This window comes from Emydura macquarii, unplaced genomic scaffold, assembly GCF_026122565.2.
Source record: "Emydura macquarii macquarii isolate MOO-44397 ecotype Brisbane River unplaced genomic scaffold, CSIRO-AGI_Emac_v2 contig_2897, whole genome shotgun sequence".
Taxonomy (NCBI): Eukaryota; Metazoa; Chordata; order Testudines; family Chelidae; genus Emydura; species Emydura macquarii.
Genome location: NW_027133034.1, coordinates 6,918,130 through 6,930,735, shown reverse-complemented (window position 1 = coordinate 6,930,735; position 12,606 = coordinate 6,918,130). Strand labels below are relative to the sequence as shown.

Here is a 12,606-nt window from a genome sequence, read left to right as displayed (position 1 = left end):
CTTTCAACCAGGGTTGGACATACAAAATATTAATTCAGGATTTGGATGAAATAGGCCTGACGGTCATTCAGTGTTTACTAGACATAAAACTGTTACTGATTTTATCCACAAGTTTAGCTCTATAAGCAGTTCTGCTTTTATCCCTCCTCTAAGCCAAAAAGGAAACTTGGGTTAAAAAAATCCTTGGCAATTAAAGATGCTTCTAAGAATCCAATAAATATGTACTTTCAAATATAACTAAATTGGCCAATTCATGTTTAATAAAATACCATGTACCATCTTATACTACTTGTCAAGATTATTTGTATAAATAAGCATTTTACACGATTCACAAGTATGCTACATTTGGACTATTCAGAGTGTCACTTCCTCCATTTTTAGATGCAATAATCTGATTTTTTTTAAACTATTAAGTATATAAAAGTTACACTAAGTCAATGCCTCTCTCACATAACCACTCTCTCATATTACTTGCAACGAAAGGGTCAGGAGTAAGCAGAGTCTTCCATCTATTTACTTATAGGGAGTAAGATTCAGAAAGACTTCAAAAACAAAGCATAAACTTGTGAAAATGTAGTGCCATGTTCTGTACATCTGTTTTACTGACAACTGAGGCTCAATCTAATTAAAAAGTACCTTCAGTGGAAACTACAACTTTCTGTTTCTTTTGGAAAAACTTACTAGGAAGGATTTGAACTGCCTTTTATGACAACTATAAGTGATACCAACTAGAGGGAACATGGTCTAACTCTGCTTCCCTTTCCTCACAAGTTGGGTGTTCACTTTGTAGACTATATAACATAAGCAAAGTATAAATGTATGATAAATATATCAGGAATTTATTGCCTTGCAGGTTGAAGAAATGACTGAAAATTAAGGTAAAGTAGACAGTGAGCTATGAGGTATTAAACCTTGCAGGACAAGCCGTTTTCTATTATATGCCTCCAGTATGTTTTATTAAAGATAATCCTAACATCCATATCTTTATCATTAGGGCCCTACCAATTTCGTGGCCATGAAAAACACATCAGGGACCATGAAATTGGCCCTTCTCTGTCAAATCTGACCTCCCCTATACCGCTGGGAGTGCCCCAGCAGGGGGCCCCTAGCTGCTAGTCCCAGCCAGAATGGGGCGCTCCCAAGCAGCAAAGGAGAGTTCAGACTCACCTCCCTGCTGCCTGAAGGCAGAACAGAACATAAGAATGGCCATACTGGGTCAGACCAATGGTCCATCTAGCCCAGTATCCTGTGTTCCGACAGTGGCCAATGCCAGGAGCTTCAGAGGAAATGAATAGAATAGGTAATCAAAATGTGATCCATCCTATTGGCCATGCCCAGCCTCATCAATCCTGCCACTCCTCTACAAGAGATTTGTGACCCTCCTCCCCATAACCCCATTTTGGGTCGGGACCCTTCTCCCCTCCCCCCCTTACAACACTGTGAAATTTCAGATGAAAACATCTGAAATCATGAAATTAACCAATTTTCAAATCCAGCGGTTGTGAAATTGACTAGAATGGACATGAATTTGCTAGGGCCCTACTTATAGATTTTTCTGCCACTAGCTCCGTGCCTCCCCTCCCTCCCACCAACACATTATCATAGGGCTTGATTTTCACAAGGGCTGAACTGAACCTCACAACTCCATCTCTAGTCAATAGATGCTGTGGGTGCCAAGCCAGTGTGAAAAATGCTCAAGAGTTATAGACATAAAACGCACTCAAACACTAGCATCCCTTTGTGTCTTTTTCCTTGCCATTAACAAGATCCTTACAATACTGGAGAGTATGTTGTATTGTAAGCAAATAATTTATGTAAAAAGATCTAATCAGAGGAAACTATTCATATTCTACCTGCTCAATGGCCTGTACCACGTAAACCATGTACTAATGCGGTATAACTTGAATCTTTCTCGTTAGTCGCCAAGCTGGGAGACAAAGAGACCCAACCCCAAACGCGTGTAGAATGGGATCAGGAAGTTTTTCTCTCGTTCTGATCTCACAATACAACCTTCTCCCGTGACCAACGGCGAACGTACCGTACGCGCCTCCCGCACTTTCCAAATCAGTCGCAACGTACCCTACTCACGCCGGGCAGAGAGACCCATACAGTCCACACATGGCGCGGCGCGGCGCTGCCCCACGTCACGTGGGTAGGAGCGCGCCGGCCCGGCTGGCTGGCTCAGCACGGCGCACCGCTTTCACTCACTCCCCCGGCGCGCGCTCATCCCTACTTCCCCTTTCCCACCCCGTAGGCACGTGCCCCCCGCTCAAAACCGCTCTCCCTATAGACTCTTCCGTAGCGCGCTCTGTGCCCCTCCCCCAACGTGCCTACCAGTGGGCCGCGTTGCCAAGTCCACTTATTATAACCGCAGTCGGGCTGCTTCCATAAGCCCGTCGCGATGTTTGGTGCTTATTTGTGCTTGCCGCGGCCGTTGCTCTCGGTTCCTCCCCCCGGGGGGAAGGGGGAGAGAAGGAAAACAACTGGAACCGGAAGTGCTCGTTGCTTAGTTACAGCGTCATCGTTTACATCACGTGCCACACATTGCTCCCGGACCGCAGCCTCACAAAAACGAAATTAGCCGCCAGCTAACGAACTAGGGGTTTTTAATTCGGGGGGGGGGGGGGGCGAATCTGACTGGCAGTTAGACCAGGGGGCGGGGCTGGCGCTGATTGAACAGGTGTGAGCTTGACAGGCTCCGTTTGAAATCGTTCGCGCGGACGGTAGCAGAGGGAGCGTGGGACCGACGTCATCCCCCGTCTCTCACCTCCCGCCGCTAGTGCACGGACTGCGCTGTTGTGCCACTGTCCAGCGTGTTTCCCCGCTCAGCTCGCACCCAATCAGGGTTCGAGAGACCCCGGGCCGTGCAGGAGCACAGCCTGCCGCAGTCAGGCGTGGCGGGCGGAGCTGGAGGAAGGAAGCCGTTAAGGGACCAGGGGCAGCGGCCCGTGAGCGGGGGGGGGGCGGTTAAACCGGTTTGGCTCGGTTTTGTACAGCTTTGCCGGTTGGCCGTGAAAAGGTGTAAGGTGCCTTTTGGCACCCAGGTTCCCTCTGAGCTGCGCGTGCATGTACAGCTGCAGCGCGATCTGGTAACCCCTGCACATATCACGTAGCCGGGCGCAGGGCTGGGGCCTCGCAGCTGCCAGGGGCGGCACTCCAGTGAGTCGGCGGGAGGTGCAGCCGCAGCCGACCCCGTCTATTTCCGCCGCGCCGGGGACCCAGCGGCATGGGAGTGCGGGAGCGGAGAGGGCGTCGACGGGCAGGGACTGCTCCGCGGCCCGCCACAGCAGCAAGAGTCACTGCGGGGGAGCCGCCTCCCCTCCCTGGAGTCCGCGCCGGTTTCACGCGCGCGTGGAATGGCGGCGCAGCTGCATGCACCGGTCCGCGTCTGCCAGCGGCGGGTGCCGCCGTGATGGTGGGGGCAGCAGGGGATCCCCCCCTGATTCCCACCCCTCGTGAGCTCTGCGGCCGCTGATCGTGGGAATTGGACACTGTCTGCTGCCGGTGTGCCGGAGGGCTCGAGTCCCGCCAACCCAGCCCTGCGCGCAGCACCCCTTACCTCGCCGGAGTTGCTAACCAACGCCGACGCCAAACCGGGCTAGGGGTGGAGGGGCCTCCTTGGGGGAAGAGGTGTGGCACTGGGGCTACCCCGCCCTATGCGCTGCAATGTTCAACTAACGGTGGGCTGAGAGCAGCAGGGTCTCAAGTCACGGCCCATCAGCTGCGCGGTGAAAGCGTCGGCGGGGGTGGACAGAGGCGGAGCTGCTAGTCCTAAAATCTCCGGCCAGCGGCGCCCCCTCGCACTGATCAGCTGATGGGCTGGGTGGAGAGCAGGGTCTCATAGTCCATCAGCTGCGCTGTGAAAGGCAGGCTGCGCTGGAGCAGCGAAGAGGGGTAGCTAGCCCTGAAATCTGACCAGCAAGGCCCCCTGCGCTAATCAGCTGATTGCAGGGCTTCAAAGTTCAGACCGCCCATCAGCTGAGCTGATCAGGGGATGCAGGGGCCAGAAAACCTAGAGCAAAAATCCTAAAGTGACCTCAGCTCGCATGTTCTGGGCCTGATACTGCTTCCAATGCAGTTATTGGCAAGTCTCATTAACTCATTGGGCTCAGAGATTGTAACTTGTGGGACTGGGATAGTGTGTTCCTAGATTTCCTTGTTCAAGATAAAGCACTTTATCAGCTCTTGAGCATTAACTAAATTCTTAAGAAGTGTAAGGGTGGTTCCTGGACAACTTCCCTGGGGAAACTGTTTGATCCTTGTTGCAGCAGTTGCAAAATTTCACCCAGAATGACTGTTCTTGCTGGGTGAGGTATAATCACTGAATTGCCTCCCCCCAATGAATAGCAATCCCCAAGGTAAAGGGCAAGCAAGGAGTCTTCCTATGTCTTGTAAACTTTCATGTTTATTCTGCAAGGCTGACTTGTAGCAAAATGCTGTAAAAACTAGTGTTCAGTGGTGTTCCATATGCCTGTTTCTTCATTTGCCTCCAGCTGTGTAGCCTGGGCTCCCATGTAAATAAACCTAATCCTGTCATCTGGCAGGTGACCCCATCACTGAAGATATTTAAGGCTAGTCGGGATACCCATCTGTTATTAGGAATGACTTAGGGATAATGAAACAAATGAAACTAGATAAGCCACAAAAGATCCCTCCTAACCCAAATTGGATTTACCCAGTGTAAGTCTCATCATAACATAACTCTCTGGGCACTATTCTGCCTTTCTGCTATTACCATGGCTACTGATGGAATAGCAGGCAGTAGTGCTCTGAGAAATACTGTAATGCTAGTGATTAATAACTAGCTCTTGCATAATGCTTTCCTTTCCAAAATCTCAAACCACTTTACAAAGGTGGACAGTACCCAGGGTAAAATAGCTCCTGATATTCCTAGCTAAGGGGAGACCATCTCCTGATAACACACTGTCTGTGCATTGATCCACCAGCCAGAAAACCTAAATTGGTTAATGAATCTAGATCTCTCAATGGAGTTCAGAAAGTTTATGGAACACTAGTGGGTGAAATAAAGCAAAAGAGAGTGGAGCATGTCCAGCAGTATCTGTGTTTGACTTAAGTGCTCTGATTTGTGCTGTTTGGTAATAGTATGAGTGGCATGCCTCTAAATCAGTCTTAATAGAGTTTCCTATTCAGCAGAAACTGAACCAGGAGCAGCAGCAGTCTGTCTGCATTAAAGCATTCACAGTAGCTGGAGTTTCATGCAGGTGTAGACAGGAAATTTAGGGATCCTTCTTCCTAGATATACTCTGCTTGACTACAGGTATTGCAGAACATAGGGATACATAAATCCTGCATTTTCTGCCTATCTATTGAAAGGTTCTAAGGAGAAAAGGAACTACTACCATCCCAAATACTTAAAGCTGCTTTGTCCTTTCAGTCCAGTGGCTCCATTTGGATTAAGAAATCAAGATTTTAAAAGTAGTATTGATGAGGGAGTAGAGGTTATGGTTTTCTCTGTAATGTGCTAAATCAACTCTGCCTGAAAATATGGCAGCTACCCCAGAACAACAGCAGACTCCTGTAAATGTAACCGGTCCATGCACACAAGATAAGTGTATACGCCGCACCTATCAACTAGTGTGCTTTACCTCCCAAGCGCTTGTGACTGTGATGTTAAACTTTTCCACGTCACTTCATGGAAGCCAATTGCCATCTTAATATAGGAAAAGCTGAGACTGGACATGTGATGCAAATAATAAATGAGGTTTATTAGGATTATCTACAAATCTCGTCAAATGATCAGACAGTTAAACCTGTGCCTGTGAAAGCTGTGGCATCTCTGGGTCACAGCAAAGAATCAGGAACCAGTAGTGCTTTTAGCTCTGAATGGCTGTGTGACACAAGGAGAGTCACTTGATCCCTTGTGCCACGCCCAACACTGTCCTAAAAGTAGGTTAAAAAAACCAGACCAAGTAGCAAACCACTACATCTGAGTTGAGATACTGATTAAATGTTAATGCAGGGCATCTCTCTATCCCTAGATATCCCTCTCCACCTGTCTCCTAAATTCCCTGCTAATGTTGAGCCAGTCTGTGTCTGTTAAGAGACCAAATAAGATGCACCTTTTAAAAAAAAAAATGGATTATGATGACAATGTGTTCAGTATTGAATGCATGCAACATATGATCCTGGCCTCAAAACTCTACAACAGGAAAGGTTAGATGGCAAAACTGTATTGGCTTTTATTAACTTAATATGTACAAAAAGCTTAATATTTGATAAAAATAATTTGACCCTTGTTATTAAATGAGTGCACTCCTATCTAATTCACTGTGCAGCATTCAAACCACATTCCAAATGAGAGAGGGCCCCTGTGGAAATAGTATATGATCATGTAACGGAAGGCTTATGATTTGTATCGCAGTAGCACCTTGAGGTCCTAATCAAGACTGAAGGGCTTATTATGTTAGGGGCACTATTTTTACAAATGTAAAAGGCATTCCCTGATCCCAAATGTTTACAATCTTAGCACTTGATGAGACAACAGTTACAATAAATTTGGGAAAAGAGATTATCTTGTTCTCATGACAATCCTATTTAGTATCATAAGCAGCCACCTCAGTCCTCCCACTGCTCATAGTTTGAAAGAGATAAGGTGGGTGAGTAAAATATTTTATTGGACAGGCTGTGCTGTCTACCTGCCTGAGTGGCAATAGCTAGGTTGATGAGGGAATACTTCTGTCAACCTAGCTATGTCCACACGGGGTGGGGGGAGGGTAGTTTAGATCATCTTAACTACAGCATTCAGGGGTGAGAATTGTTCATACCCATGAGTGATGTAGCTAGGCCCATCTAACTTTTAAGTCTAGACTAGTGCCCAAACTTTTAGATGCTTTTAGATACAGGCGGAGAAGTAGTTAATGTTGCACATGCAGCCTTTACCAATGGTAATTCCAGACTCTTGAGTGCTTTTCTATGCAACTTTTATTCCCTGTACTGTAGTTTTTGATAGTTGCCTAACACTTTTTGTTTGAAAGAGAAAATGCTCTAAAAAGCCAGGGACTTTATGACTTAACAGGCCAACAAAGGAGCAGCACAAGAGGAACAGGTTTTGTCTCTACTCCGTCCAAAGGGAGCTTGATTTTTTTTTTTTTTTAAACTGAGAGCAGGTCTACGCTAACAATGAGGCATCGGTGCAGCTACAGCACTTTAGTGAAGACAAATTAAGCCAAAGGGCAAGAGCTCTCCCATTGGCGTCATTAATCCACCTCCGCAAGAGGAGCAGCTATGTTGGTGGGAGAAGCTTTCCCATTGACATAGCACTATCTACATTGAAGTAGTTACCCACCTAAATGCCACTTAAGGGTATACACGCACCCACCAGCACATCAAAACTCTGAAATTCCATGTACTGTTCCCACCCTTAATTCAGCTCCTCTGTCTCCACTTCTTGCAGTTCCCCCACCCATCCATCTCAATACTCCAAACACTAGCTGCCACAGAACCCCAAGTCATTTGCTTTCTCCAAATCAATAACATAAGTTGTCTTTCATTTATCATTCTTTCAGACTTCTGTCTCATTACAAATATTGTCTATAGCAGTGGTTCGCCGAAGAAGGCTGGGTGGTACGCGAGCTGTACCGCACCGCCAAATCCGCCGCCGGAAGTGCCCTCCCACCCGCCCTCGCGGAACCCTGCTGCTGAAAAGGGGCAAATGGCGGAAGGGTTTTGGTGGAGGGCATTGTTCTCCCCATATAACCCCCCGCCGCCAGTCCCTCCCCCCCCCCGCCGCCGCAGCAAAACCCCGCCGCCGCCAAAAGTCCCCCCCCTCCCTTTTTTTCCCCAAGTGGTACTCGGGTCAGGTACAGTCAGATCAAGTGGTACTTGACCTGACTGTACCTGACCCGAGTGGTACTTGGGGGAAAAAAAGGTTGAGAACCACTGGTCTATAGTATTCCTTCCCTTCCTAAAGCCATGTTGCTCCTCTCCTATATTTTCCTCCACCTTGCCCCTCAACCTTGCTTCCGAAACGCTGAAGGACTTTGGGAGACTGACTTAATATGATGATGCCCCAATCATTTGTATCACCCTTACCCTTCCAAAAAGGCACAATCAATCCCATTCTCCAGTCATCTGATCCCAGCAAACACACAGTAATCTATGAAGCCACTCTACTCCAGTATCTCCAACTGTCTTGATCATATCAACAGTTCTCATCTTCACCAGCTGCTTTGCCATCTTCATCTTATTTAGTGCTTCTTCATTCTCCCCACAGAGATCAATACCTTTTGAGGCTTCTACATAATTGCTGGCAGTTCTTGCACTCTCAAACCTCTTTTCTCATTTAACAGCCTTTGAAAATATTTTTCCATACCTCTACTACCTCTTTAGGGTTAGTCACCACACAGCTCCCATCCTTCACACATAAAAAGATTTCTTCATATCTTATTTCATTATTCCTCTTTTTTGTCAACCCAAAAACCAATTTCCTGCCATCATCTTCCTCCAGCTTTCTGTGTAATTCCTCTTCACCCTCCATTCTATGTGTAATGGGAACTAGTGGAGTTAATTCAATAAGAATTTATGTACATGACAAGTAATGGCTAAAGCAGATTGAAACGGGGAAGCTCTTGTTGTTCCTGCCAAGGAGAAGGCGCAGCTATTGAGAAGCTGCTCCTTACCCAAGTGAAAGAGAGGTGGAGAGATTACTTGTGATTTTTATATTTTAATTCCCTATTTCAAATAGTCAAGGAATCTACTTCTTTTGCACTTTGACAACACTTGTATAGTTTATCAGGCATTAAAGTGTCTGCTTCTGTGTGGTACACTTTAATTGCACAGATCACATACACCCAATTTGAGGACAAGCACAGTTTAAGAGAGATGCATCTACCTCCCCATAGGAAAACACTTACTACATATATAGCCCTATGAAGATGTGCTTTTTTCTTTGTCTGTAACAGGTTGCTAGGGAGGAGGGCGAGGGTGAAGGTTCTAGACAGAAACTGCAATGAAGCAGGAACAATATTGTTTACTTATTCTAAAAATATTTCTTGTATAGTGTTAGAAAAAAGTAATTTTCTGGGACTCTGTGCCATTATCACGTGACTGCATAGACACTACGTATAGCTCCATTTTCTGCTGAAAATGTGCACTAATCCCTGCTTATTTGAGAAATGCTGAAAACATATAGCCTATGCAGTAAGGCTAGATTCTGCAGTTTACTTATGGATGGAGAAACCTGCCTCTTATGAAAACAGTTACTATACTGTGACACTCTGTACCTCAAAATAGCACCCTGGAACCCCCATATTCACCACTGTCTTATAATTATTATATGTTTTGTACAAAGTTTGCCTTGTGAAGTATCATTTTTAAAGTCTTAGTCTGTTGAACATTAATATCCTTTTGGATCATATGTGCTATCATTATATGTGAAGTTATGAAGTATTGCAATGTGTGTTACTGAAATATGCTGTGAGGTTGGGAGATGCCCACAGCCAACTTTTCAGTTGCAACAAAGGACCAGCCAGACATATGCTGGTGGCCCATTAAAGAGAATCCACTCTCCCAACGGCTATCCCAGAGACTTCTCAGAGAGCACATACAAAATGGAGACTGCCTGACCCCCATGTTACAACAAGGATCTTTCTAGCCAGCTGTAAGAAGATATAAAAAGAGAGACAGTGAAATCATCGCTTGGTCTCTCTTCCACCCCCTATCCCTCCACATACACATCTCAACACCTGGAAGAATGTCTCTGAGGAAGGGTGAAGGTAGTTCCAGCCTGTGCATTGACCAAATGTAACCTGCTTGTAACATCTGTCAGGCCGAGCGAGAAAAGCTGTTTGATTAAACTCTTGCTTAGACTAAAAGTTTAGGATTTAGAATGTGTTTACTTTTTATTTTCTGAAGGTAACTCTCTCTGACTGTTATGCCTACCACTTATAATCACCTAAAATCTATCTTTCTGTAGTTAATAAATATGTTTTATTTTATATCTAAAACAGTGTGTTTTGGCTGAAGTGCTTGGGAAATCTCAGCTCAGGGTTAGAAGGGCTGTTGCACATCCACTACCCATGTGATGGAGTGGCAAACTACTTAATGAGCTACATTGGCCAGGCTTCTGACCAGGTGCAAGATGGTACGGTTCTGGGGTGCAAGGCTGGGGAGAATTGGCTGGAGCAACTAAATTGGTGGGAAATCATTAATGTAACTCAGTTGGGTGTGTCCCTGTCTGTGGATGTCTGTGTAATTGCAGTGCCTATCATAGGTTTGTAGTTTGACATCAGCATCACAGTGTCAGAGGCAGCCCAGATTGGTGCATTTGGCAGGCTTAGCAGTCCCACAGTCAAGGTTGCACCTGGGGATCCCATCGCATATACATTTATGGCTGAAGGCTGAATCTATGTGCAGCGCTTTTTATAGATTCCATCGAGCTATGATTCAGTGCAGTGGGCAAGCTTGTGGTGTCTGATAAGACAACTTAGTGTCCCTTGGAGGATAGTGTTATTGATAGAAGAGCTCTGTAATGGAATGGAAAACAGTGTTTGAGTCATTGGCAGATACATGACATGCTTTCCTATTTCCAAAGGAATTCAACAAGACTGCATCCTGTCACCATTACTGTTCAGCATTCATTGGTTGATGGATAAGCTTCAGGAGACGACTGTTAATAGCATGGAGCTGACTGCCGTTTTGCTTGTCAACCTGCTTATGTCAATGACATGGCCTTGTTGGTTCAGTTTGTGAATTGCTGGAGCTGATGCCAGTCAGGCTGGGCAAGAAGCAGTAGATGTTGGACTATTGATTAATCTAGAAAAAATGAAATCCCTGCCATTACTATCAAGCAACCTCCAGCTCCAGATTACAACTATCTCAGTATTAACCTATCAAGCAGCTGGCAACTGTCAAACACTTGAGGCATCACAGTGCTGAAGGATATTCAGAAGATGTGGGTGCTTGTATAGCAACAACCACTGATATGTTCTGGACCCTTAGGCAGTCACTGTGGAGACCTTGTGACATCAGGCTTACTATGAAGCTGTAGAGCTACAGTTATGCTAATTCTGTTGTATGGCAGTGAAACCTAGGAACTTATGAAGGCTGAAGAGTGGCAGACTGACTGTTCAGTATTTGTCATCTTTGTCAGTTGTTCCATACTAAGTGGCAGGACAAGATCAGCAATCCACATATTCAAGCCGAACCCAGCAACCACCTTCATCAGCACTGGTTCAGTTTTGGCGACTTTCTAGGTATTGACATATTAGGATGGAAGACTAGCAGATTACAAAGCATGTTTACTAAGGAATGCCATATCCGGCTGGCGATTATATGGGCTCCAGAAGCTTTGGTGACATAATAAGATCACCAATGATGAACCATAGACTGATCATCCAACTAGATCATTTTAAGGATATAGTTAGAGATTTTGATCCAGGTGATGCCTGATGTAAGACGGTTACATCCCCTCAGTATTTGTCTTGATGATATAAAATGGGTAAGTGCAATTACTTATTTTACAAGTTATACATGTTGCCATGTCTAGGGAAAGGAAGATCAAACTCTAAAAGCCAGATATAGTCTAAAGTTAAATAGGCTAAAGCCCCTAGAACATTTGTAGAATGTTTTATTTCCTAATAGATTTAATATTAGACATAAAATCTTCATCTGTCATCAGAAGAAATGATCTACAAATTCAGCAAGTGCAATCTTAGTCAGTAACCTGATTGAGAAAAATCCAAGAGATGAGCCCACCAGATACTCAGCAAATTGCTTTGCCACCACCTTTTCAATAATCTTAATTAGAAAAGGCAGATGAGATACAGAGCAATAGTTGATCAGATTGTTAACATCCAGTGCTGGTTTGTTGAGTAGAGACTATGGATATTTCCTTCAGAGAAACTATCAATAAGCCATTCTTTAAGGAGACATTGACAATCTGTACCAATAAAAGAGAGTTCTTTTAAAGCTTCACTATTCATGGGGTCTGAACACAACTCATAAAACGAAATGCCCCCATCACTTGTCATATTTAGGGGGTGCCACTGGCTGAAACACAAGAAAAGAAGACATAGTATTTGTCTCCCCCAGCAACATTAATTAGATCTGTACCGTTTTTTAAGCAATAGTGCTATTTGGCCAAATAACTTTTAACAAAAAAAAACATTATACTTCTTCACTCATATACTATATGCTTTTTTTAAAAATTCTTTTTGATTAATGTGTCCATAATAATTTTTCTATTTCTTTAAATTCCTCCTCTGTTCTGTATTAGTTTCCCTTATTTGATATTCTCTTAACTGTATCAGAAACTCCAAGAAGGTGGTTAATTGTTTGTATATAAGATCATCTTGACAGGTCAGTTTCCTATAATATCCTTATTGTATTAACTTTATATATTATTGTGGGCTAGGATGGTATGTAATCTCACTAGGGAGAGATTTGACAGACGTGAAGCATGGGAGTTTAAAGACTGCATTGAAAGTGTTTGACATGTATGGACTTTTGGGACAATAAGTGTTAAGTGGAATTCCTGGGGGATACCTACGATGAGGTTAATACAAATTTCTCAACTCCAGTTATGAAAAAATCAAGCTTTTTGAAACTATGCCTTTTACAGGGAAAACGTGGCAGACCAACCTGTAA

General features: G+C 44.7%; 1 protein-coding gene across 3 annotated transcripts in view; it reads right to left on the bottom strand.

Annotated features, from left to right (window-relative positions):
* The window catches only part of CEP78 (centrosomal protein 78), a 41,706-nt gene extending 39,177 nt beyond the window's left edge, over positions 1 to 2,529 (bottom strand). The window contains exon 1 of one of the 3 annotated variants that reach the window (XM_067568736.1): positions 2,335 to 2,529. The gene's annotated coding sequence lies outside the window, so the exon portion shown is untranslated. Of the gene's footprint in view, positions 1 to 2,038; positions 2,224 to 2,334 lie in introns of those variants that run through there. The other 2 variants (XM_067568737.1, XM_067568735.1) reach the window with 2 other exon arrangements.
* Positions 2,530 to 12,606: the final 10,077 nt, after the last annotated feature.